The sequence below is a fragment of the Monodelphis domestica genome, chromosome 8 (assembly GCF_027887165.1).
Source record: "Monodelphis domestica isolate mMonDom1 chromosome 8, mMonDom1.pri, whole genome shotgun sequence".
Taxonomy (NCBI): domain Eukaryota; kingdom Metazoa; phylum Chordata; class Mammalia; order Didelphimorphia; family Didelphidae; genus Monodelphis; species Monodelphis domestica.
Genome location: NC_077234.1, coordinates 83,092,154 through 83,115,233, shown reverse-complemented (window position 1 = coordinate 83,115,233; position 23,080 = coordinate 83,092,154). Strand labels below are relative to the sequence as shown.

The 23,080-nt window shown below is 35.1% G+C and overlaps 2 long non-coding RNA genes across 2 annotated transcripts in view; both read left to right on the top strand.

Annotated features, from left to right (window-relative positions):
• The first annotated feature begins 7,741 nt into the window (after positions 1–7,741).
• Positions 7,742–23,080, top strand: part of LOC103106632 (uncharacterized) — a 212,385-nt gene continuing 197,046 nt past the window's right edge. Inside the window, exon 1 of the long non-coding RNA XR_008914074.1 lies at positions 7,742–9,151. This is a non-coding gene — a long non-coding RNA (uncharacterized LOC103106632). The remainder of the gene's footprint in view (positions 9,152–23,080) is intronic.
• LOC130455874 (uncharacterized) overlaps positions 10,407–23,080 on the top strand; it is a 35,049-nt gene continuing 22,375 nt past the window's right edge. The window contains exon 1 of the long non-coding RNA XR_008914073.1: positions 10,407–11,546. This is a non-coding gene — a long non-coding RNA (uncharacterized LOC130455874). The remainder of the gene's footprint in view (positions 11,547–23,080) is intronic.

Here is a 23,080-nt window from a genome sequence, read left to right as displayed (position 1 = left end):
GACGATGGTAACTTTTAACTAATCTTATTTCCAACAGATTCAACTTCACAGTTGGGAGTTTTGGAGCAGTAGGGAAACAAAGAGGATGCTTAAATGTAATAGCCCTCCAGGATAAAATTTCCCTGAAGTATTTAAGAGCAATTGGTACTGATTTCCAAGTTCCTCAATTTTATTTCAAATAGTTATTATTCTAACCTAGTTTCAGATGGGGGTGATGAAATAATTAGAACTTGAAAAAAATTGTAGGGAAAATTAGAAAGAAGAACTGTGGTACTTATCGTTCTATTTCAAATATCTTTTATTTCTCTTTCCTTTTTCCTTTTTTGCTATCCTTCTTGTTATTGACTAAATGTCCTAAAGAAAGTAAATACACTGTTGGTTAAAATAGTTCTTTTTTCCCCTTTAAAATTGTTTTGTAAATGTAGAAATACATTTTCGTATTAGTTTTGTGACTCATTGCATATTGCTTTCCAAATTGTTCACATCAATCTGCATCCCCACCAAGATTCTTGTTTTCCAACAGCCCTGCTATCATTGCTTTTCAAAATCTTTTTTTTTTTGCTATTTTTTGATTCTAGTGGGTGTAAAGTAGCATCTTAAGATTGCTTGATTGTTGTTTCTGTGATTATTAGAGAATTTGTTCATGTTTTCATGTGGTTATCCACAGTTTGAATTTTTTCCTTCATAAATTGTCTGTTCATGTCCTCTGACCATTGCTCCAAAAGGGACTGTTTGTTGTTGTGTATAAATTTCTTTTAGATTTTGGATAGCACACCTTTAATATGATATATTTACTAAAAATAATTCCTTCAATATTTTTCTTTTGCGGAAGAGAGAAATTGGGAAGCATGAAAAAGACAGAAGCAGTGGAGGCTGATGGCCTGTCAGTCAAATGAAGGTTCTATTTAGAATGTTTCTGGGAAGAGCTGTTGGAAAGAAAGGAATAGACCAACTGAAAGGTTATTTATGTCTTTTAACCTGGAAGATGGACAGGAGGTGGTCTGGTGACTTTGAAGGCAGAAGAAAGAAGGACAAAAGTCCAAATATCTCTCTGACTTGCTCTGTTGATGATAGTGACTGAACCTCCAGACCTGTCAACCATTCCTCTCAATTTGAACTCTATCCCGATATCCTCCAACCTAAGGCTCACTGTAGTATTAGGGAAATTCTCAACCCTCTTACCTTCATTCTCTATCTTTTCCTGTCTTCCCCAAATAAACCCTTACTTAAGATAAAAGAAGATAAAGAATATTTCATTTGAAACATCATAAACTCACCCTGAGTGATTTAGAAAGAAGAAGAAAAAGAAAGGGGGAGGGAAGCTGAAGAGGCTGAAGAGAGGAGGAAATGGGAGGAAGGGAGGGTAGACAGAAGAAAGAAGATTACTGCCTGATCTGTAGTTATCAATTACCAATCAAATATAGTCCCTTATTATTATTTGATACACTTTTCTCTTAATTTTAAATATAATGTTTTTTCATTGTATAGAATTATTGAGAGTGCATTATAATATGCATTATGATAGATATCCAAAACAATTTTTATTGATTTTCACTATTTTTTGAATCATCAGTGCCATTCTCTAATGTCTTTAATCACTAATCTATCAAATACTATAATTTCATATATATTTGATTGTACTTTCAGTTCTCTATTATATTCTATTGATTTTGTTATTTTTCTTGTTCTAGGGGAGCTTTTTTTTTTTAATTGCTTTTGAGATTTTATAGTACTAGTTCCCTTTTCTGCTTTTGCTGTTTTTATGAATGTTGTTATGGCTTTATCTGTGGGACACTGGTCAAGGGAATTTGTTGATCAACTTGATGTATTTAAAGAATAATGTAAGTCTTTTATTTGGGCCTTAAAAAAATCATCTCCCTCTGAGTGGTTTTACCATACCCATTGGTAAAACTTTACTAGGAATAAAGATAGTTGATAAAGTTTCAGCAACTAGAACTACCCCCAACATGGTTTGGATCCACCTCTTACCGTCCCCACTCCCAGGAGATAGATTACTTCCAGCTGAATTCATTGGTCTGGATTCTTGAGAGGGCGAATTCTATTAGGAAAACCACTCTTTGGGCTGAGCTCTAGAAATGAGTCTTTATTGATGAGGTTTTGGAACTTTTCATGTTTTCCATTTCTACCTTTGCTCCAAAGAAATTCTTAAAGGGCAACAGAGAATGTCTGCCAGTTACTCTTACCACTTACTCAACCCAAGAACTGCAAATGTCTGCTTTGTGATAGTTGTAGACATGTGCTTAATCACATATTCTGAAAGGGAAGTTCTTAGAAAAGGCCATTTCTAAACTCTAGTCCCTTGATGAGATGAAGGGGGAGGGGATTTCCTAATCACAATGACCCCAGAATCTATCTTTTTAAGCTTATATAGCCCTCTTGTCAAGGATTGGCATTGCACATTACTGAGTTTGAGAGTTCTGGAATTTGAGGTTCTAAAGAGAGAAGGAAATTTATTGTGAGAAGGAAATTTATTGTGCAGCTTAACTTTTAGAAAGGGAAGATGATCACTTATGTGGCCCCTGCAGCTGAGATCAGTAAAAGACTAAGGCTGTAATGGAATACGAATGAGGAGGGGTGGAGAGGAAAGCTGACTGAAGACATAGATCCTGAATTTTGCCATTATGGTAAGTTATTGGGCCAGTGAAGATGTGATGGAAGATTGTCTTTGTAGTATCAGAGTTTCCTTTTTAGGGGAGTCCAAGAGATCCTCTTAGGATCTCGGAGAGGTGAAAGAATGTACCTAACACATATTGGGTCCTTTGACCCATCTAATAGTTTTAAAATAGTGTATTTCCACTTAGAAGTGTTCAAATCCAGAATTTCCTCTATGGTTTAAATGAGGAAGTCACCAGTTGTAGAGTAGCTTGTCTAGAAGCTACCAAAATAAGTCTTAATTCCAGAGGAAGTCTAAATTATATGTTGCCACTGTGGGGGACTCTAGAAAAGATTAAGTCATTGGAATGTCTGGTAAACTCAGTTTCCTTCCAAGAAAAGTCCAAACCATGGTGTAAACTTGAATGGTGAAGACTTTATAAGTTTGTGGAATAATAGGACCCATTAGAAAGAGAAAAGAATTATGATTGATTAGAAGTTACTTTGAGTATATTTTTTTCCTGGATTATGGGCTCCTATGTGTCCTTTACACACTCTAAATTTCCTTTGACATGAAATAAAGGCTGACTTTTCAGCAAATTCATGTTACACTTAAGGCTTATATAGTCCAAAAATTATAAAACTGTGTATACCCTTTGAACTCAGCAATTGTGCCATATAGGCCTATTTCCTAAGATGATCAAGGAAAAAGGAAAAGAACCTGTATGTTCTAAAATGTTTATAGTATCTCTCTTTGTGGTGGCAAAGAACTAGAAATTGAGAGGATGTCTATCAATTGGGGAATGGCTAAATGAGTTATGGTATAGGATTATGATGGAATATTACTGTACCATATGGAATGGCAAGCAGGCTAATTGTATGTTATTTGTATTTTTTAAAACCCTTACTTTCTGTCTTAGTAACAACTCTAAGAGAGAAGAGCAAGGTCTAGGCAAACAGAATTAAGTGACTCGCCCAGGGTCATACAACTAGGAAGTTTCTGAGATCCAATTTGAACCCAGGTCCTCCTGACTCCAGGCTTGTAGCACGGTCAATTGTGTTACCTAGCTGCCCCTGAGGAGATTAACAAAAAAAAATCATGGAAATACCTACATGAAATTATGAAGAGTAAAATGAGCAAAAACCAAGAGAACATTATATTTTGCAAAAGAAATATTGTTTGAAGAATAACTGTGAATATCCACCTTCAGTGAAAGAACTGATAAATAGAAATGTGACAGTATAAATATATATATTATATACATATATAGTATCTATATATTGTTACAGTTAAAAGAGTGGTTGCCTTAAACTGTGACCATGAAAAATGTGATTTTAAATAAAAAAATTAGTGGTCGCCATGGGAAAATTCCCAAATATTAAATATACTCAAGTCAGCTGGGTTTTATGGAGATTTTAATTAATACAAATAAAGGAATTAAGGAAATGGAGAGAGAATAAGAGAAATATAGTATGAAGGGCCTAGGCCAACATGGCCTAGGCCTGAGCCTTAGGAGAGACTAGTCAGTCTTTTATCAGCTCACCACAAGATCCTTCCAAGCAAAACTCTAGTGACCCTCCAGTTTAGCTCAGGAAGCTGAACTAAGTTCAGCCACTGAGAGAGAGACCAGCCTCCAATTCAGCTCCAAAGCTGAATTCTTCTTTTAGAGCCCTCCAGCTCCTTCCTTTTAAAGAAAAATTTCTCCTATGTCACCTCCCCTAAATTTCTATGTCTATCAATCACAGTAGACGTTTTCCAAAGGACTGACCATTCTTAATTCACACCTGAGTAGACTAAAACTTTTGAATAATTCACACCTGAGTAGACTAATCTTGTCCTTTGCAAGTTGCCTGATTAATTTGATCTTCATAGGTACTTAGCACTCCTTTGTATTAGATCTAAAAATAGACTTAACTTAAGGGTTCTTGCTTCACTTTAAATATGGGAAGGGGACTTTTCATTGTTCAATCAGGAGTTTACAACTTTATCTTCCCCTAAAGTATGCCTAAGTATGGGTGGAGTAATGTTAGAGTTCCCACCTACATTCCTGACTAAAGTCCCTTCATTGTTTTAAAATGGGGAATGGTCCTAACCAAATGTTCTAAGGTAGAGTCTGAGAATTTTTAAGATTCACAATATATATAGAGAGAGTGTGTCAAATGATACCTTCATTAGTGTGGGGAGGTGAGGGAGGGAAGGAGATACTTGGGAACTTTAATCCAACAAATAAGTAAAGAAAGAAGGCTTTGGGGGATCTGAGAAACCCTTTTGTTTATATCTGTCAACACCTACATATTCAATTTAATAAACATTTATTGAGCACCTACTTGTGTGACAGGCACTATGCTAAGCACTGTGGTTGCCAATAAGAAAAAGGAAGATATTCCTTATCTTCAAAGAATTTATAATCTAACAGGGAAGAAAATCCACAAATGGAAGTAGGAAAGGGAGGCAGGCACCAGCTGCAGGCATCTTGTTCCAGATAGTGTTGAAACCAGACATACAAGCAGATGTAAAGGAGAGAGAGGTGAGAGTCTAGTTTCTGTCTTTTATAAAGGATTTCCTTCTAGTTCTTTATTAAAAAAAATCTTTAAAAAAACACTGTTTAATCATGTTCAATTTTTTTTGTGATCTCATTTGGGATTTTATTGGCAAAGATAATTGAATAGTTTGCCATTCCCTACTCATTGTATAAATGAGGAAACTGAGATAAACAGTTAAGTTACTTGCCTAGGGTCATAGAGTTAGTGTCTGAGGTTTAATTTAAATTCATGACTTACTGACTCCATGCCCAATACTCTATTGCTACCTAAGTGCTTTAGCTGCCCTTAAAAATATGAGTGTTGTATTCTTTTGAAGGCTTTGGAGCTAATGAAAGAATTACATAGTTTTTTTTTATAATTTCTTTTGTTGGTGTGATTTATTATATTGATTTTTCTTGCTGGCATGAAACCATCTTTTTACTTGTTTTATAAATCCTTCTTGGTCATGGAATTCTAGTTTAGAGGTGGAAAGAACCTTTGAGATAATTTGTTTAATGTCTTCATTTTAGAGAAGTAGAAATTAGAGAAAATAAATGGCTTGCCCAAGGTCACACAGATAATAAGTATCCTCAGTAGTATTTAAGCTTATGTCTTCTCACTTCAAATCCAGTGTTCTATTTATGAAACCTACCCACTCAACACATTTTGTCATTTTCTCTTTCTAAATCTCTTTCTTGAGATTGGCTCAAAATGAAGAGAATTCTATATATTATATTCTATTTTCTAAGTATTTTATATCTATTTTCATTAATGATATTAGACTGTAGTTTTTTTCTTCTCAGCTCTGTGTAGGGATTTTAGTGTAGGGATATAAATTAAATTTGGCTCATTGAAGGAATAGCAAAGCCATTTTTTCTATATTTTGAGATCATTTATATGGTAGAATTAGTTAATCTTTCAAAGTCTGGTAGATTTCATGTGATCATAAATCTAGACTTATAGAGGACCTTAAATACCACTTAGTTCAATGCCTTCATTTTACATATGAGGAAACTGAGGTCCAATGGAGATTAAATTATTTGCCTGGTCATATTAGTGTTAGAGACAGGATTTGAACCCATTTTCAAATCTGCCCATATCCAGTGTCTTTTTTTTTTTTACTCAGAAGTATTTAAAAAGTCTGTTTGAATTCTCCTAAGATTAGACTATTAGATTATTTATTTCTCTTCTTAGTTTTGGTATTTTATGCTTCTATAGATAATCATTCATTTCTTTTACATGGTAAATATGTTAGCATTGTGTTATATGTAGTAATTTCTAAGAACTTTTTTGATATATTTTGTCCTCATTGTAATTGGGGAAAATTGATAAGAAAAATGTGATCTTCACAGATTCAGGGGATGATTTTAAGTCATTTTTGTTTTTGTCGGTCATTTTTCAGTGGTGTTTGATTCTTCATGATCCCTTTTTGGGTTTTCTTGGCAAAGATACTGGAGTGGTTTTACATTTCCTTCTCCAGTTCATTTTACTGATAAGGAAGCTGAGGCAACAGGGGTAAGTGATTTGCCCAGAGTCACATCTATTAAGTGTCTGAGGCCAGATTTGAACTCAGGAAGAAACCAGGTCCAACACTCTATCTACTGTGCCACCTAGCTGATCTTAAGCATAGGAGATGTCAAAAAATAATCAAAGGAAAATACCAAGTTAGAAATCAGAGCATCAAGCTGTAAAGGATCTCAGAAACCTTTGAGTTGAATAGACTCCCTTTTAAAAGAAAAATTAAATCCCTTACCTTTTGTTTTAGAATCAATACTCTGTATTGGTTCCAAGGCAGAAGAGAAGTAGTCAAATAGAATTAAGTGACTAATCCAGGGTTACAGATCTAGGATGTGTCTGAGGCCAGATTTGAACCCTGTATCTGGCATCGCTGAGCTTGACTCTCAATCTATTGAGCCATCTAGCTGCATCCTCCCTGTCCCCAGACCCCATTTTTCAAATGAGGAGACAGAGACTCAAGGCAGGTAAAATGAGTCCAAAGCCATCCTTTCCATCACACTCTACTGCCAGCTTATTATCAACTCAGATGTTCTTTCTGTTTTGTGGTTCAAATAAGAATGATTTTCAAGTTCTTCCTCTTAGGAAGAATTACTGTAGATTCTCAGATCTTGATCTCTGATTAGACTTCAGGTGCTTTTTAGCACGTTTGTTGTTCTGGTTGAAATTTTCTTTGATAAGTTGGCTTTGTATATAAAGCTTTGCAATTTGCAACTGCGTTATTTAGTAATTTCCTTTCTCCCCCTCCTTTTTCCACTTCAACACCAATGAAACTCAACCTAACTCTTGTTGGTTATTATGCCATCTCAAACAAAGCCACTGTTCTCTCATACTATTCTAAGCATGGCAATCTTAGGAAAAAAATATTCTAAAAGCACTTACTCATTGATTGAACAACCCAGTTTTCTCAGATGTCCTAAAGCTCAACAGCTAAAAACTAAAACATGATAGCCTCTTACTAGTTAAGATTAAATTCAAGGAATGTCAACTATAAGCCATGGCTCTGAATTGCCTAGCAACACCACTCTCCTTTCTCAATTTCTACCTTATGAAAGGGAGAGGGAGGGAGGGAGAGAGAGAGAGACAGAGACAGAGACAGAAAGACAGAGAGAGACTTGTGAATTTTAAATGTGAATTTTCTGCTTATCAAGAACTTAAAAAACTTGATTCTAAACAGTGCTTCTAAAATACCACAGTCTAAGACCAGAAGAAAAAGGAAGGCTACCATAATTGGATGATTGTGATGCTGTTAATCACTTTTAATAGTTAGATCTCTACAAGAATAAGAGATTCAAAAGAAAGAAGGAAGGAAGAATAGAAAGAAAATAGGAAGGTAAGAAGGAATGATGGGTAATAGTATTTAAACTTTCAGCTCTCCTCAAGTATTAAATAGTAGCTTCAGTATTCTCCATCATTTAATCAAGTCTTACAAGGAATAGATGCTTTTCCCAGGTCTATTTTTCCATCTTCTCCCTGCCTTCCTTCTCTAAGATACTAGTGCTTTTCTTTCTGAGATGACTTTCCATCTACTTTGTATACATTTTTGCATGTACCTAGTATTCTATATGTAGCCTCCCCCATTAGAATATGAGCTTCTTGAAGAAAACAATGGTTTTTGCTTACTTTGTGGCTCTATCATGTAGGGTGTCTGATAACATAGCAAATGCTTAATAAATGCTTAATGAGTAACTCTTAATTAACAAATATCCTATTATATTATTTAGGGCTACATTCTTGAAGTTCTTCAAAAGGAACTTTCTAAGTCCAAGCTTGGAAAAAAGACAGAAAAACGAAATATGTTACAAAATTTAAAATAAAGTCTGTGATCTCATGTTTCCAACACAGTAGAGGGAGGTCAGGTAATCATCCAAAGCTTGATCAGCAGGCTAAATGAAGAGATCCAAGTGGGTAGATAATTGTTTTCAGAGAAGGCCAGGAATTAATATCAGAAACCTAACCATTGTGATGGATGGTCAGGAAACTTCAGGAACAAGGTATAACATAATGACAAATATGTGTAATACATGCTGAATGTGTATTTCACTGTGTTTGGTTTTTGGGAGTTAGAAAGTTTAGCTAAGAAACTTGCCATGCTCTCAGGAAGCTTATAGTCTAGAAAGGGATAGAACACTATCGCAGGTAACTAATACACAATATAATATGTGCCAGAGAGTTAAACACAAAGTGTTTTATATAGTGTTTGCTAAGGAAAGTTATTACCAGTCAGAAGAATCAGGGAAGACTTCTTAGAAGAAGTAGCATTTAAATTTGAGTCCAAAACTCAGTCATTAAGGACAGGGCTTAAGGCAAGACACATAGCTCCTGGGGAATTGGGGTATCAAGGCCATCACAAAGATGTGATGAACCCCTTTGCTGGCAATTAAGCTTCTTATGTCTCCTCCCTTTCTAGGGCCAGAATTGATCTCAGAATCGGGACAGGATTGAATTTATCAGTTGAAGATAATATATGCTCAAGTGCCAGAGTTAAGAAGATAAAGGGGTATGGCATTATTACAACAACTTTTGTGTCTCTCTTTTTCCTTTTTGAACCACCACATGACTTTTTGATGAAACCATTAGTAACAACATAAACGTAGTTTCCGGGCAAGTATAGGCCTAAGGAAATAGTAGTAAATGCCACGATCAATTTCAAAGCATTAACACACAAACTGCTGCCTGGGTAGTGGTCAGTGTGGTAAAGTAGGCAAATTTTATCTTTGGTCCCCTACTATTTTGGCACTGTTTCTTCCTTTCCAAGGTCTTCTCCTCCTTCCAGTTTCCAGGATGTAATTCTTCCTGTTCAGGGTGCTGTAGGGCTCTATATTCAGGACTATTCCTGCTTTCTCTTTTTCTCCCTATCACTCTCCTGACTCTGTGATTCATTCTCATAGGGCTAAATTATTTAAGCTTACCTAATATTTGAAGACAGGCAAGGACTATAATGAATCTCAATGAGCATTTATTAAAAATCTACTATGTATTTCTCTCTATGCTGGGGTGCCAAAAATCTACTATGTATTTGTCTCTCTGCTGAGGTGCCAAAATGAAAAAGTCTATGCATTCAAGGAACTTTCATTCTCTTGGAGGGAGAAATATTTGAATATATGTCTATTCAAGATATGTAATATGATGTGCTGCCCCTTAAGGATGTGAGTGAGTAGTTTGGTTGGTGAAATTGGAAGAAATAAGGTATTTTTATGAAAGAAAAAAAACACTTTGAGAAGAATGCTAGATAATGTCTCCTTTTATAAGTAAATAGTTTGGTGGGTGAAAGAAGCAGAAAAGCAACTTCTATTTAGTAAGAGTCGATAACAATCCTTGTGTTTTTTTAAAATCCTATTCAGCAGTTTGGTTGCCACAAATATAGAAGATAGAAAAATTTGTGTTAAGTTGCCATTTAAATTCTATAAGGTGATGCCACTTTCATATATAAAAATTTTTGGTTACTGAAAGGAACAGAAAAATCTTTTAAGATTCAAACATGAAGAAACACTTTTCAGAGGCACATAATATTAAGAAGACTAATTTGAGGACAGATAAAATGTCTGAAGCTACAGTGCTCTGTGGTCCCTTATTCTCAATTGCATTTAACTGTTTTTAGAGTTTGTGGGTTAAAACAAAATCTTTTCTGAGACTATGGTGTGATTAAAAACAGTTTTATAAGCAACAGAAAAGTTTGTGAATTTATTTTTTTACTTCATAAGGGAAAAATGAGTTACCTAGGAACAGGAGGCTCTGCATTGAGCCATTGTAAGTTGCTTTGAGGGTTTTTTTTTTTTTTGGCTTATTCATGGATTTGAATCATGAAAAATGTGAAGAACATGGTTAGAGGATAGAAGAAATAGGATAAGTAAAAAACTGAGGAGGAGAATGGAGAATCAACAGGGACAGGAAAAACCAGAACTGATGGAGCTGTATGAAAATCTGAGGGACAAGAGATTCAACTGAGAAAGAGAGAGACACCATCTGCTAGTTTCTGATTGGCTGGATTAGAGCTGAAGGTCATTTGAAGGCAGCTATTTATCCTTTAGGGCTACATTGTAAGAGAGGGGAAGCCTCTAGGAGGTGTTTGTTTTTCTCTTCTCCCCTGTCTTTTTATAGAGGGAAAAGCAGAAAGGGGGAACAGGGTTTGCAGCTGAATTACTGTTGGATTGGTTGGCTGATAATTTATTGGAAGATGCGGAATCCTTGTGGGTAAAGATGTTCCTGGGCTTAGTGGGAACCAGCCCGAGAAGCTTCGCAGTTCTCTAGTTTAAAGGGAATTTGTCGCTAATACAATTAGCAGTGCCCTTTTAAGAGTGATCACAAATTAAAAAGAGATTCTCAGTGCTTATCCTAGGTTAGTCTGACTCAGGTTTGTCCCCTTACAGTTTATGTTTGACAATCAAATGAATTGAGATAGTCGTAGATTAAGTCAATAAAAGGAGATTTACTTGGCCACAGCAGAAAGCTATTAAGCAAGAATACACACTGAGAATACACACTGACTTGACTCAGCTGAGCAAGACTCACCCTTGAGTTGCCCATCACAGTCCGCTAGCTAAGCATCAGAGAGGCCGAAGGACCTCATGCCTTTTTATTATTATTATTATTTTTGGTATTCCAGTGACCTAGAAATAAGGCCAATAACCCGAACCTTTAGTCCCCTCCTCCAGCCAAGTTTTAAAGAGGGTTTCAGTACCTTTTAAGAAAAACAAATTAGCCTAACTTTTGAGGAGAAGTAAAGACTTGCTGACGTCATAGTGCTTCCTCAGTTTGAGATAAGAAGGGAAGATCTGCCCAGAAGGAGAGAGTTGAGGATAGTCGGGAAAGAAGTTAGCAGAGAAACACCTTTGTGTGACGGCGATATTCCTGAGGGGACCAACGGCATCAAGTCTACAGAGCAGAGTTCCAAGGTACCGGAGACTATCGGTTTTCTTTATTCATGGGCTTCTCGGCCAGGTTTCTGTATGCGCCCATTCTCCCACTCTTTCCCGCAGACACTGAGCGCATTGTTTGGAGAGTGGGATGGCCTGTGATCTGTTGATTATTCCTGCATTGCTTTTACTGAGCATTTGTAATGCATTGATCACGATTACTTTTGCCTTAATTAAGTAAATTGTCAAGTTTAAGATTTAGTGGTGTTTTCTTTGAGAGGAGCTAGTTTTGTACAAGTGGAATCACATCAGATGGGGTTTAGGAGATCTACTGGGGCATCAGGGCAGCTGATAACTCCAAAACAAGACTACCAAGAAATGCCTTAAGCATACCGATGTGCCGGTGACCCTGTGAGAGCAAGAGCCTGCAGAGTGAGCCTAGATTAGGGGGAGCCAGCGAGCCGAAAGAGTATCGGTGTGGGGTCCATGCAAGACGGACCATGAACATTTGCTAGACAAAATGAATACAAGACAATGGGGGTGTTAGGACAAGTTGTCTGCCAAAAAGAGTGCTCGAAATGAGCTTTGAAGGAAACTAGGAACCCCAACAGCCAAAGGGGGGCAGAGTTTGTCTTCGCTATAGGGAACAGCTTATTTAAAAGCACAAAGACAGAAGATGACCTGCTGTGTATGAGAAATGAATTATTGTGTGTGAGAAACAGGGCAGTAGAATTCACAAAGAGTAAGGTATGGCAAGCCTGGAAATGCAGATGAGGGCCAGGACATGAAAGGCTTTCAGTGCCAAGTGGAATGCTTTGTATTTGACCATAGAGGTAATCATTCATTTATTTGGGTCATATTTACTGACATCAGCCTCTCTCTTTAACTGTCTTAACCCCAAAGAAGGAGCAATTACAGGAACTAAATTAGAGATTTTTTTTTCTGCAAAATAGTCTTTCCTTGTTCCCCAAATCATACCTTATGAATATTGAACTCATCAGACAATTGACTTACAAAAGTTGAACCACATTTATTTTCCTCTTATTTTTTTTTAAAGAATAAGTAGTTGGTGTTTTTTTTTGTCCCAAAGTCACTTTTCCTTTTCTTTGAAATATTCATTAAAATTCAGTAAAATTTAAGAATGAAAGGTATTGAGTTTGGAAATAAACCAAGAAAGTGTAGGAATCAGGATATATAATGAACCTGATGAGGTTTGTAGAGCTTATTTTTGAACAGATGAAGTGATGATTGGGATTTAAAATATCTTTGCCTTCTTCAACAAAGAAGGAAAATCTCGAATCTTGTCTTGAAATGTCAAACTATAATCAAAATGATGGGCTTGCATAGGATCTATTATTTCTTTTGTATTTGGTTCCCTTTCTCCTGCACACCTACACACTTTTACAATGCCTAATAAGTAATCCTGCATTCAGAAGATTTGTATTACGTGTCTGATTTTTACAATTAGAATGATAGTAACTTATCCTTCTAAGCATTTGAGATGGGCTTAGAATGATTAAGTTCTGACTATAATCAATGCAAAGGGACACAAGAGACTGAAAATATGTACTTCCTGGATCTGGAGATGAGGTTAAAAAGAGGAGAAGAACCATGCTATAAAATTATTTATAAACATGCTATTATTGAATTTGCTGAGATCAATAAGGTATCTTTATCAAGGGATGAGGATATGTGACAATTTCATTGAGCAGAAGGAAATAAAAATAATATTAATAGCTTATATTTAGATAGTTCTTTACAATCTACAAAGTGCTTTTATCATAGCCCCATGATTCAGGTATTGCAAACATTTTTCTTATTTTAATGAAACAGATTATGTTTTAAGGTTATATAGCTAATAAACAGTCAAGGTTGGGTTTAAATTTACAAAACTGAGACTTTGCATTTCAAATCCATTCCTCTTTCAAAGGCTTTATTTATGTCGTTCTCAGAATGTAACGAAGATAAAATAAATAGTAGTCTAATTGCCTACTGTCTGAGATAACATGAATGAGGATTTGAAAAAAAAGAGGAAAGAAGTAAGTAATATTGTCCAAGGCTTAGAATCTGGTGGGTATGAGTAGCAATTAGAAATGTGTGCTGTCCAGGTATAATTTATAAAGCTCAATCACAAACTGGATAAAATATTACACAAGACCGTCCAACAGCTCTTGTTCTTATTCCATCCATTCCATCCACCTGAAAGGGCCGACTAAGAGAAGAGGCAATTATTGTTAGTCCTCTTTGAAAGATCATGGAGAATAGGAGAAATTCTACAGTACTAGAGAAAGGCAAACACCTTTATTTTTCAGACAGTTTTAAAAAAGGGAATGGTATTTGTAGACTCTAGGTCTGACAGCTCGACTTTGATTCATAGAAAATTGTACAGTCTATTATTAAAGGGGTCATTGGTAAATATATAGAAAAGGAAGCAGTGATCACAGAGTCAGAATGGTTTCATGAAGGAGAGGTCATGCTAAGCTGATCTCATTTCTTTTTCCAACAGGGTTACCAGACTTGCAGGTCAGGGGAATGCTACAGCACAGAAAGAGTCTATCTAGATTTTAGAAAAACATTTGACAAAGTCTCTCATGCTATTCTTGTGGAAAAGATGTAGAGTTATGGGTTACACAAAAATACAGCAAAATGGATTTGGAACTCTAGTATAATGGCCAGATTAAACAAAATAGTCATTAATGTTCATTTCAGTTGACTGAAAGTCCCTAGTAGAGTTTCCTAGGAATTTATTCTTGGCATGGGGCTTTTTTTCACTGATTTAGAAAAAAGATATAAAAGGCATTTGGATCTAATGGACTATTATGTTGTTTGATAGTCAGTAAGCATTTATTAAGCATCTAGAATGTTCTAGGCACTATATTAAGTATGGGAGGACCAAGAAAGGAAAACAGACCCTCCCTTCAAGATGCTCAATCTAATGGTGGGATGTGCAGGAAAGAGGATAACTTTCAAAGAGCTATGTATATATAAAATACATACAGGATAAATTGGAAATAATCTCAGAGGGAAAGCAGTAATATTAAAGACAATTAGAAAAGGTTTCCTATAAAATATTGGCTGTTATCTGGGATTTGAAGGAAACCAGAGAAGCTAGGAATCAGATATGAGGAGGGAGATAATTCCAAGCATGGAGAACTGCCTGTACCAAGTGGATAGATGGACTGCCTTGTGGGGGAGGTTGGAGTCACTGGATCATAAGAGTTCAAAGAAGCAAGGTATAAGAACATTGGGAAAGGTGGGAAGGGTCCAGGTTATACAAGGCTTCCAAAGTCAAAAAGAATTTGGTTTGATTATGGAAGTTATAGGGAAATAGTGGAGTTCATTGAATGAGGGATTTACATGGTCAGATTCATACTTTGGGAAGGTCACTTTGAGAGCCAAGTTGAGGATGGATTTGAATGGGGAAATATTTGAGACAGAGAGACTAGCAGGAAGGTTGTTATAGTCCAGTTGTGAGGTGCAGAGGACCTGCAGCTGGATGGTAGAAGTGTCAGAAGGGAACAGAGTGCACATATGAAATATGCCAATTCTACCTTGATGACAACAGATTGGATATGAGGTTTGGGAGGTTGACAACAAGGTTGTGAGTCTGTGTGACTGAAAGATGGTGGTGCCTCCAATGCTAATGGGGTAGTTAGGAAACTATCAGACCCCGAAATCTTGAATAGAATATTGAAGTAGCTCTATTATGAGAAAATTTGCTGAGATAATGTATGATTAAATAGGAGAAGATAGGGTTTTGTTGATGCATTTTGTCTTGGTGTGACTGTTACTTCAGATCCTGCCCTCTCCCGTTGGAGCCTTTCCTTGTTAAAAAAACGATTAAAGACTCTTTTTCATGCTAATATGCTACTGGTGGGATTAGATACGTCATAGAAAACTCATCAAAGTAAGGTTAATTAAGAGGGCAACAGAGAGGAATTGCAACCATTAAATAAAGAACTGTATTATTACTGGCATTCAAACATATATAGATATACAATTGGAAGGGATGTTCGATGCTAAATAGTGATTTAAAAAAAATAAAGCTCTGCAAAAATCCCAAAGCCCTAATGGATAAAATCAAAATTGAATAGTAAACCAGAAACAGCCTTTGTAAGCAGGTTTCCTCTCACTGGAGGTTTCCAAGTCAAGGTTTGATCAAATATATTGTAGTGGGAATTGTTTTTGGGTAGGGATGGAAACACAGCCATTGAAGTAACTTCCAACATTAAAATTTCCTGCTTCTAAGGGCCCTCCTATTGGCTATTGGTTTCGTAGATGCTTTGATAGTTGATAGATGCAGGTTCTCTGGTTGATGTATATGAGAATCTGAATCATTGGAGAGATATAAATAAATGGATATTATAGCTCATAATTGAGTTCTTTTAAATAAGTTATGTAACTCAAGTGTTCAGAACCAAAGAATTCCTAGGACAATTGACAAAACAAATTTCTGAAGTTAAGAATTTAAAGATTTGGATCCATGGTTATTCCATCATGATGTAGATAGTCTTTAGGCTGACCTTGAGGAGCATCCTAGCCTTTTTCTTTTGCCATTGTTTAGCTAAAATTCCATGGGAAAAAATTTCAAATAATCTAAAAAAACATGAATGTTATTTTGCCTCCTCTTTTTTAGACATTATTCTCTTTACTTAAATTTTTTTTTCTTAATAAAAAATCTCTTTTTCTTCCTCTCACTTTCCTCAACCCCAATGAAAGGGGAAAAATTCTGGTAGCAAATATGCATAGTTGAGCAAAACAAATTTCCTACATTATTCACATCCCAAAATGTCTTAATCCCCAAATCCATCATCTGACAGGAGATGTCATAGCATGTTTCATCATCAGTCCTTTACAATGCCGATTTGTCATCGAGTTATTCTATAATGTTGTTATTGTGTAAGTAGTTTTCCTGGGTATGTTTACCTCATTCAGCATCAGTTCATTTAAGTCTTCCTTTCTGAAACTATCCCCTCAATTATACTTTACAGAGCAAAAGTATGTTTCCCTTTCTCTCCTGTTTTGATGTAATACAAAGCAAGCTGGATTCGGAGCCAGAATACTTGACTTTGAACCAAGGCTTTAATGCTTCCTAATTCTGATCTTGATTAAGTCCCTTTTGCTCATATCAAAAACCCTGGAGCTACCTACTTCACATAACTGTTGGGAGGAAAATTCTTGGTAAGCCTTGAAGTGTTTTAAAGTACAGGTGTTTTCCCCCCTCTATCACTAGGACAGCCATCTTGGGTAGATGTGGCATTTCTAGGATATGTGCTGCAGTTGTGCAGGAGTGCAAAATATGTTTTTTGAGGATTCTAAAGCAAAATGAAAGTGGTGGTGTAGTAGAGAAATGGCTACTTTGGGACTTAAATTCTGGCTCTGCTTCTTGCTAGCTGTGTGACCTTCAGTAAGATCACTGAGCTTTCTGGGTTTCAGTTGGGTTGGACTACAATATTGCTGAGATTCATTCCATCTCTAATAGTCCATGATCGAATTCAGGAGTCCCTTAAACATTTTATGCATCCAGATGTCATAGACATCTTTAGTAGTCTGGGAGAAATCTGTAGATTTCTTCTCAGAATAACATTTTAAAATTCATACAATGAAATACATAGTATTACAAAGGAAACCAATTATACTGAAATACAATTTTAAAGATATCTTTAACAAGTCCATAACTTTTAGGTTAAAAACATCTGCTCTAAGATTTATTGCCCCCTTTCGTATTCTAGATTATATTATATAATTGCTTTCTTTCCAATGATCCTGATTCCTGGGTTTTGGTCAATTCTGTGCAAGGATAGCCTTGTGCCTGAACTCAATGGTTGTCTCCTATTTTTTTTTTAACCCACTATGTCTATAATAGATTCCCTTTCTTCTAATTGTTTAGTTATCTTTGTCTTTTATCTGAAGGACTAAAACATAATCAGAATCACTCCTCTAATAGTAGTTTCAATTCAGATGTGATTAATACTGAATACATTTGTTTTAATTGTGATGCAAATCAAAGAAATTAAACATTACACATAGCCTGTACCTTGTAATAGTTCTTCTTTTGGGAATGCAATCCAAAAAAGAAGACTAAATTTAATCAATCACAGACCATGATAAATAGTTTTGAAATGGTGCGTGAGAAATTAAGTGATGAATCCACCTTGCATATATTTGCTTAAACATATTAAGCTAAGTAAGAATATATATCATATCTAAAAATATGCATTCTCTATTACACTTGACATCAATTCTATGCAAGACTGTGTATTATTTTTTCATGGGCACGGAAACTCTCTAATTACATAATTGTAGGCTGACAAAAATGCACTAACAATTTAAAAAGCTAATCCTTTCTAACATTGACATATAGAGTCCATCATGTCAGTTGATTGGGTTAGCTAGGTGGCTCAGTGGATAGAGTGTCAGGCCTGGAATTAGGAAGACTCATCTTCCTGAATTCAAATTTGGCCTCAGACAACTTACTTGCTTTGTGAACATGGACAAGTCCCTTATCTCTAATATGAAAAATTTCCTCATCTAGAAAATGAACTGGAGAAAGAAGTGGCAAACCAATCCAGTATCTTTGCCAAGAAAACTACAAATGGGGTCATGAAGAGTCATATACAACTGAAGACAATTGAATAGAAACAACATGGCAGTTGAAACACCCTGTGCTTTCCATTTCCTACCAGGAGTATTGTTTCTTAGCACTCCCATAAATATTTCACTTATGAGAGAAAACTATAGAGTAGTGGAAAACACAGTGGATTTGCAAGCAAAAGACCCAGATTCAAAATGTGATACTGTGTGGTAACCTTGGCAAGTCATTTAAACTCTCTGTGATCTATTTTCTTTTATTTTTCACTATTAAATGTTTATTATTCCTTTGCATAAAGATAATTTAATTCTAAGTAATATTTATATATAATTATTTTACTTTTAATTTTTAGTATTAACTATATTGTAGATTATCTAGTTGAAAATATAATATATTTTTTCTCCATGGTATGGATCATAATTTATTTGACTTCATTATGAATGGAGTTCAGCAATTTATGCATGGAAATACTTTCCCTTTCTTTGAGATTCCAGTAATAATTAGACTTCTATGATTTTTAAAGCATAGATATTTATTTTTATATGTAATGATATGAAATATAATAATACATATATTTGTTTTAAATATATGATAAATTATAATAAATATGTTTATCGAAGACAAACAAATTCTCACATTAGCTAGCTATGTCTAAAAATCTACATTTTTCATCTCCCTCCATTTGTCCCTCCCCAAAAAGGCAGATAATACTATATAGGTTGAACATATATTATCATGCATATTTCCTTGTTTGTCATCTGAAATAAGAGACATATTGCTCACACTAAAGAAAAATTCATGTCAAAAATAATGTGGAGAATATTATGTTTCGATCTTATCTGTTTCTTCTATGGTGATGGATATCTTTTCCCCTCATGAGCCCCTTGTAGATGTCCTGGATTCTTGCCTTGTTGATAATAGTTAAACCATTCACAATTGATCATCACACATTATTGTTCTTCCTGTGTACAGTGTTTCTCCTGGTTCTGTTCGCATCACATTGCATCACTTCATAGAAGTCTTTTCAGTTTTTTTTTTTTGTGACCATCCTGTTCATCATTTCTTATGGCACCATAGTATTCCATTGCAATCATATACCACAACTTGTTCAACCATCTCCAGTTGATGGGGATCCCTTCAATTTCCAGTTCTTTGACACCACAAAAATTGCTACTATATATTAGAACATAGTTTCTTTTCCTTTTTCCTTGATCACCTCAGGAAATAAACCTTATAATGTTATTACTGGGTGAAAAGGTATATGTAGTTTTATAACTATTTGAATTCCAGATTTCTCTCCAAAATGTTTCAATCAGGTCACAGTTCTGTCAACCACATATTAGTGTCCCTATTTTTTCCACATCCCCTCCAATATTTGCCATTTTATCTTTTTATCATTTTAGCTAATCTGATAGGGGTGAGATGATATCTGAGTTGTTTTGAGTTGCATTTCTCTAATCAATTATGATTTAAAGAAAAATTTCACATAGTTGTATATAGCATTGTATTCTTTATCCAGACACTGTCTGTTCATTTCTTTTGACCACTTATCAATTGGGGAATTTCTATAATGTTTTGAGATTGAGGTAACTCTTCCACAATCATTTATTCTGCTTATAAAATATATAAATGTAATAATATATGAACATGTTATAGTTATATAATATATAATAATCAATCTTATGAAAATAATAATGAAAAATATTATGTTATGTTTATAAATAAATATATATTTGTGCATGGTATAGAGGTACAGAATATTGGGTCTTTAGTCAGGAATGTTGTTCAGTATTGTCTGATTCTTCAAGATCCTGTTTGGGGTTTTCTTGGCAAAGACACTGGAGTGGTTTGCCTTTTCCTTCTTCAGCTCATTTTATGGATGAGGAAACTATTCATCTCAGTGATTTGCCAAGTGTCACACAGCTATTAAGTGTCTGAGACCAGATTTGAACTCAGGTGTCTCTGATTCCAGACCCAGCACTCCATCTACTGAGTTAGCTCTCTGCCCCTGTAGTCAGGGATACCTGAGTTCAAATCTATTCTCAGACATTTCCTAGCTGTGTTGCCCTAGGTAAACCACTTCATCTCTGACTGCTTCAGTTGCCTCAGTGTAAAAGGGAATCATAGTACCTGCTTCACTGGGTTTGTTGTGAGGATTAAGAGATTATAAAGTGTGGTAGTCATTTCATAAATATTTGTTCCCTTTCCATTATACAGAAGCCAATTTACATTATTTTTTAAAAGTTGTATTGACATGTTTTGTTTTTTAACATTCCAAATATTTCCAGATTATTATGATTTCATGAGAAGCCTCTTGTAGCAAAATAAAACAATTAAACAAACCAATAATATACAGTAGTCTCATCTGAAAAAAACATGCAACACGACACATTTGTAGCACCTCCTAATCCCTGTAATTTAAATTGTTTTTCAAATGAACAGAAATTTATTTTCAATCCCATATTCACTCTATTGGAAAAGGAAAGAAAATTTCATTGTAATAAATATTCAATCAGCATGTTCCCTCAATGACTACACACATACACACACACATATGTTTGATTATTCATCAAAAATCCATCATCCCTTTGTGAAGAAGTAACTAGTATGTTTATCATCATTCTTCCCGAAAATGGTCAGTCTTTGTATTGACCATAGATCTTGCAACTTTCAAAGTTGTTTGTCTTTAAACAGACTTGTCATATATTGTTTTTTGTTTCTATTAATTTCATTTTTAATCATAATAGTTTTTAAATTGTTCATTTTTATAATATTGATATTATAGGATAAATTTTTCTTCTGATTATACTTCACTCTTTATAGTTCTTACAAGTTTTTCCATGTCTCTCTGCATTTATTTGCCACCTCATTTTTTATAGTTTAATAATATTCTATCTCATTCACTCTCCACAACTTATTGATTATTTATTTTTCATAAAATTAGGCTATTTTCTTGGGTTGTCTTGGTCCCTCCTAGAGTTAACATTTTATGATTCTCAAAGCTCAAGCTTTCATGTCTGTTGGTACAGTTTGATTATGTCTTCAAATTTTTTTTACATAGAATCCTGTGAAGTACCATCTTTTTAGTTTGATATCACTTATAGTAAAAAAGATTTGGGTTGTTTTTGTACAGTGTCATGCTTTTCTTTGTTAACCCAGGTATATAACTAATTATGAAGTCTGTACTTCCATTTAAATGTTCTTCAACCACAAGAGACTGGAAAATTAACAATAATAACGTATTAATTATTTTGATGTCAGAAAAGATGTCATACAACTTTGAGAATCTCAAAATCATTTACAATTTTCTTTTAGGGACCACTGTGTCCTGTTTTCCATTTTCCTAGCACACCACTTACCATTGCATCTCCAGTGGTCCTATGCTCAGTGAGATCAAAGAGTTCCCCCATACCTTAACTTAGACTGACTTTGTTCAGAAATGTTACTCTTCAGAGTATTAATTTATTGAACTCCCACCATATGAATTAAAGGAGACTTTGTTTTATGTATCATTAATAAGTGGAGGGCGTTGTATGTAACTTTGGTTCAAATTCAATTCTGTAAACACTGGGATGTTGAGGTTGAAAATATTTGGATTGCTCCAATGTTTTCTTCTCTTCCAAATGCTTCGCTTTATCTGAATAATTCCTAGAAAGTCAGATAATATATAAATAAATATATATATACACATATATATTATAATAATATGCCAATACTGGGTATTGATTATAAGGCAGAAGAGTGGTAAGGGCTAGGCAAGGGGGGTCAAGTGACTTGCCCAGGGTCACACAGCTGGGAAGTCTCTGAGGTCAGATTTGAACCTAGGAGCTCCTGTCTCTGGGTCTGGCGTTCAATCCACTGAGCCACTCAGCTGCCCCCTCATTTATTCTCTTTAAAGGAGGCTGCAAGGATTATTATACATCTAATCTGAAATAGCCAGGATCTCATTTTGCTTTTTAACATTTTGCCTAATCCCCAGAACTTTCAGGAATAGCAATTTGAATTTTTTTTTTTGTATCTCTAGTTACTGGAAACAATTAACAGATGAGAAGGAGATGCCACAGTATGTAGCTGTTACAGAGAAGATTTAAAGAGCTTACTAGACTATTGTACACGGAAAGGTTAAGATTTTTGACCAGAAACATGATGAATAGTCAATAGGATGGTGAGGAAAGAGGATTTAAGTTATATTTGAATAGGGACAAAATTTAGTAAAACATTCCTTTTGCTAATCCTTGCCTGTTTCCCACTTTGGATGGTGTTCATATCTGCTATGCTGTCACTCATTTCCTTAACATAATCCCAAGGAAGAGGGAAAAAAAATCGAGGCAGTGGCTGCCTAGAATTCTCTCTTCCCAGATGTTCTTTGACATAACGAGGTGAATCAAGCCAAGTGCCTAAATCATGGACCTGTTTGGCTTCATGTTGATGATAATTTTAGCTGTGGTTTTGAGAGAAGGAAGGATGTGCTGACTAGAGACATTGAAACAAGCAGCAACAACATCATCCAGAGTAGCTGGAAATTCTGTGTGACACTTAAATTTGTCTATTTTCTGTTCAAGTGTGTGTACTTTACTTTTCTATTTGTCTTTGTTTAATTAGGGAATCTGGGATTAGAATTGGGATTTTAAAGGCTCTCCATATATCTGTCGTCTCTGTGGTTGATTTAGTATTGGAACAAATCTTATAATCAAAAGGTGTCATTGAGTTATCATTTGGAATTGAGGAGAGGGCAACTTTTTAATTTTTAATTATTATTTGTTGCAACCCAGAATCTTTCCTGGGGGCAACCTCAATGGTTTCTTGAGCCTGATAGAACTGATGAACAATATGTAGGCAGAAATATACTTATCAAGACTTCTTTCCATTCTATGACAGCCTTCACAAAGATCCAAAGAGCTTTATTACTCATCTCCCTATCCCCTTTATAGTATCAAAAGACATTGTTATTTTATTTAATCTCCAAATTTTAAATACTAGT